A 5022-nucleotide genomic window follows, 5' to 3' on the forward strand; every position below is an offset into this window, starting at 1 on the left:
GGTTTTTGTTTTGTTTTTGAGACACAGTCTCACTCTGTCGCCCACAGCAAGTGCAGTAGTGCGATCTCGGCTCACTGCAACCTCTGTCTCCCGGGTTCAAGCAATTCTCCTGTCTCAGCCTCCTGAGAAGCTGGGATTACAGGTGCCCACCACCACGCCTGGCTAATTTTTGTATTTTTAGTAGAGATGGGGTTTCACCATATTGGTCAGGCTGGTCTCAAACTCCTGACCTCAGTGATCCACCCACCTCAGCCTCCCAAAATGCTGGGATTACAGGTGTGAGCCACTGTGCCCGGCTGGTTTGGGTTTTTTTGAAACAGGGTCTTGCTCTGTCACCCAGGCTGGAGTGCAGTTGTATGATCTTAGCTCTCCATCTCCTGGGCTCAAGGGATCCTCCCACCTCAGACTCCTGAGTAAGCTGGAACTACAGACATGTGCCACCACGCCTGGCTAATTTTTTGTACTTTTTGTAGAGATGGGGTCTTGCCATGTTGCCCAGGCTGGTTTTGAACTCTTGGACTCAAGGGATCTGCCTGCCTCGGCCTCCCAAAGTGCTGGGATTACAGATGTGAGCCACTGCGTCCGGCCAGAAATAGGGTTTTGGAAGCCACATTTCCTGGAAAGCCTCCCTGCTTCTTGCAATAGCCCCTTCTTTTCTAACAGATCTGTTTCAAGGTTCTTTGTTTCCTTGGTTCCCCGACCCCCCACCCCGGCCGCCCCACCGCCCTGTAAAACTGTCTTTCAAGGAAGGTTTGAGTTTAACTAGTACAGGTTTAGCCATTCTCTCCAGAGTGAAGCCTGGTGTGGACAAGGGAAGGAGGAGAGGGTGTCAATGGTTTATAGAGTTCTGGCCTGAATACAACCTGTCATCAGCCTTCCTGAAGTCCATTGACTTAATCCTTCTGAAGGTGACCGACTCATCCTGTTTGGCCTTGACCTTCCCGGTTTTAGCACAGAAAGTCCCTTGTCCAGGAAACCTCTCAGTCCCAGGAAAATCAGAGGGCTGATCAGCCAAGGACTTACCTTCCTTGCTTCCGTCTGTAACAGATACAAATACACAGCTTGAGTGAGATTCGAATCACTGTAAGCTTTTTATTTTTATTTTATTTATTTTATTTTTTTTTTTTTTTGAGACAGAGTCTCGCTCTATCACCCAGGCTGGAGTGCAGTGGCACAATCTCGGCTCACCGCAACCTCCGCCTCCCGGGTTCAAGCAATTCTCCTGCCTCAGCCTCCCGAGTAGCTGGAACTACAGGTACATGCCACCACGCCCAGCTAATTTTTTGTAGTTTTAGTAGAGATGGGGTTTCACTGTGTTAGCCAGGATGGTCTCAATCCCCTGACCTCATAATCCACCCTCCTCGGCCTCCCAAAGTGCTGGGATTACAGGCTTTTTTTGAGCCAAAGTCTCCCTCTGTTGGCGTAGTGGTGCGATCTCGGCTCACCACAACCTCTGCCTCACGGGTTCAAGCGATTCTCCTGCCTCAGCCTCCTGAGTAACTGGGACTACAGGTGCGTGCCACCATGCCTGGCTATTTTTTCTATTTTTAGTAGAGATAGGGTTTCCCTATGTTGGCCAGGCTGGTCTCGAACTCCTGACCTCATGATCTGCCCACCTCAGCCTCCCAAAGTGTTGAGATTACAGGTGTGAGCCACCGCGTCCGGCCTAATCTAGCACTTTAAAGACAAATACTAGGGAAGAAGAGAGATTGATTCAAAGAATCATTCTGGTCAGGCGCGGTGGCTCACACCTGTAATCCCAACACTTTGGGAGGCCAAGGCAGGAGGTTTGCTTGAGTCCAGGAATCAAGACCAGGCTGGGTAACACAGTGAGACTCCATCTCTATCAAAAAAAAAAAAATCATTCTCCCTGGGTGAAGCAAGATGCTTCTCTTCTTTTGATGTGTATAATTTAGATTCTAACACTTACGCTGTTTTGTATCTTGCCTTGCCTTTTTCCTCACTTAACATTACAGCATAAGCATTTCCTCCATATAATTAAATATACTTCATAAACATTTTTAGGAGTAGCTTTAAAATTGTTTTTCTTTTCTTTTTTTTTTTTGAGATGGAGTTTCGCTCTATCACCCAGGCTGGAGTGCAGTGGCACAATCTCGGCTCACTGCAACCTCCGCCTCCCGGGTTCAAGCGATTCTCCTGCCTTAGCCTCCAAAGTAGCTGGGACTAGAGGACCACACCCAGCTAATTTCTGTATTTTTAGTAGAGACAGGGTTTCACCATGTTGGCCAGGCTGGTCTCGATCTCTTGACATCGTTATCAGCTCACCTTGGCCTCCCAAAGTGCTGGGATTACAGGTATGAGCCACTGTGCCCGGCCTTCTCTTAAGAAAAGTAATCAACTTCAGAGTAGACATTTTTAAAAATGCAGATAAGTATGCAGAGCAAAAATCATCTATAGTTTTACCCTTCCCAGAAAAATCAGTTAAGATTTTAATTTATAATCTGCCACACTTTTTTCTATAAACACAAATATTTGAAGACCCAGTACACATATTGCCCTGTAATCTTTTTCCATTTAATTATCTTGAATATCTTTCTACAGCATACTATCATTATTTTATTTTATTTTACCTTGAGATGGAGCCTCGTTCAGCCGGGCGCAGTGGCTCACACCTATAATCCCAGCACGTTGGGAGGCCAAGGCGGGTGGTTCACCTGAGGTCAGGAGTTCGAGACCAGCCTGGCCAACATGGGGAAACCCCGTCTCTACTAAAAATACAAAAAATTAGTCAGGCGTGGTGGCGGGCGCCTATAATCCCAGCTACTTGGGAGGCTGAGGCAGGAGAATTGCTTGAACCCAGGAGATGGAGGTTGCAGTGAGCTAAGATCACGCCATTGCACTCCAGCCTGGGGGACAGAGCGAGACTCTATCTCCAAAAAAATAAATAAATAAAAAATAAAAAAGCTTTTCAATAGTTTTGCCTTGCTGGACTCACTGGCTTATGTCTGTAATCCCAGCACTTTGGGAAGCAGAGCTGGGAGAATGGCTTCAGGCCAGGAGTTTGACATCAGCCTGGGCAACATAGTGAGACCCCATTTCTATTTTTTTTTTTTTAAGAATTTTTAAAAACGGGCTGGGCACAGTGGCTCACACCTGTAATCCTAGCACTTTGGGAGGCCCAGGTGGGCAGATCACCTGAGGTCGGGAGTTCGAGACCAGCCTGACTAACATGGAGAAACCCTGTCTCTACTAAAAATACAAAATTAGCCAGGCGTGGTGGCACATGCCTGTAATCCCAGCTACTTGGGAGGCAGAGGCAGGAGGACTGCCTGAACCCGGGAGGCAGAGGTTGCGGTGAGCCAAGATCGTGCCATTGCACTCCAGCCTGGGCAACAAGAGCGAAATTCTGTCTCAAAAAAAAAAAAAAGTTTAAAAAAAGTTAAAAACTAAAAAAAAATCATAAATGTTATACATTTTAAACCAACTAAAACAAATTAAAAATACATAGATTTTACATTATTTCCATTCTATATATTACAATTTTTTCTTTGTGGCACAGTAACATGAAATTTCATTGTGAAATTAAAAAAGAAACAAACAAAAATTTGTTGTGAAAATCACATACAGGATTGATGAATTTGGGGCTGCCTCTTGTTTTCAGCAGCATCAGACAATTCCCCCACACTGCCTCTTGCAGTCACAGGTTATTCCCCATCCACCTTTTATTCTATGCTGCCTCTCAAAGGGTGTGACCTCTGAGGTCTTTTACAGCCTAAAGACCGAATGTCAAATGTGCTAAGATGTCAAGATCCAGGTATTAGAATATGTCCAGCTCATCTGCAGGAATATCACCCTTCCCCCTCTCCTCCATTTCAACAACCTGTAATTCCTCCCACCCACTGAATGGGAGGAAACATCTATAGATCATATATCTGATATGGAATTTGTATCTAGATATATAAAGAAGTCTTACCCTTTAAAACCATAATACAAATGGCCGGCATGGTGGCTCACGCCTGTAATCCCAGCAATTTGGGAGGCTGAGGTGGACGGATCTCCTGAGGGCAGGAGTTTGAGACCAGCCTGATCAACAGGGTGAAACCCCGTCTTTACTAAAAATACAAAAATTAGCAGGGCATGGTGGTGGGTGCCTGTAATCCCAGCTACTTGGGAGGCTGAGGCAGGAGAATTGCTTGAACCTGGGAGGCGGAGGTTGCAGTGAGCTGAGATCCCGCCACTGCACTCCAGCCTGGGCAACAGAGAGAGACCCTGTGTCAAACAAACAAAAAGGACGTTGGGTCTGATGGGATTGAGAGGATTATCTGTGATCAACATATGGCCTGTTAGATAAGAGTCAGGGTTTTTCTGTTCTGTTTTTTTGCTTTTTGTGTTTTTTTGTTGTTGTTGTTGTTCCACAGTAGATTCAGTCTCAAGCACTACCCGGGGAAAGCAACAGCAAAATTATAAAATAATTTATTCCTCACTTCTGCTATCAACTTGTTCTTTATTTAGATGTTCTGTTTCTGGAAGTATATATAATTATACTGTGTGCCACACATATCTATCATTCTGTTATACAATGACGTATTTCACAATGTCTATGTGCCAGATAAGCGAGTCTTACATCTTTAAATGCCTAAACATTTAATTTAAACATTTTTTCATTGTAGATTCTCCTGAACAAATGACACTGTCTCTTCTGACTGGCCTTTTGCGGCTTAAGGCCATTGTAACAAATGTCAGTCTTACATAACCATAACCAAATGACACCCTAAGGCACACTGAGGTCTCTAAACTAAATGGCCCCAGACTGATGAGTTTTTTGGAGTTCTTGGCTCTGCTTTTTATAGAAACATTTCTTTTTTATGGGCTATTTGTGTATTGCTGCTCTTAGTATTGGTGGCCTGGGGCAATGCGTCCCACCTCTTTCTAATTTGCTGCATTCAAACAAATGTTTGTTTTACCACCTACGTTACTGGTGACATAATACATTTTTCATCTGTTAGATCCTAGAGCCATAGCCATAGTCTTTTCAATTTCAAGTTGCAGAAGGCTACTAGG

Source organism: Pongo abelii, chromosome 10, assembly GCF_028885655.2.
Source record: "Pongo abelii isolate AG06213 chromosome 10, NHGRI_mPonAbe1-v2.0_pri, whole genome shotgun sequence".
NCBI classification, from domain to species: domain Eukaryota; kingdom Metazoa; phylum Chordata; class Mammalia; order Primates; family Hominidae; genus Pongo; species Pongo abelii.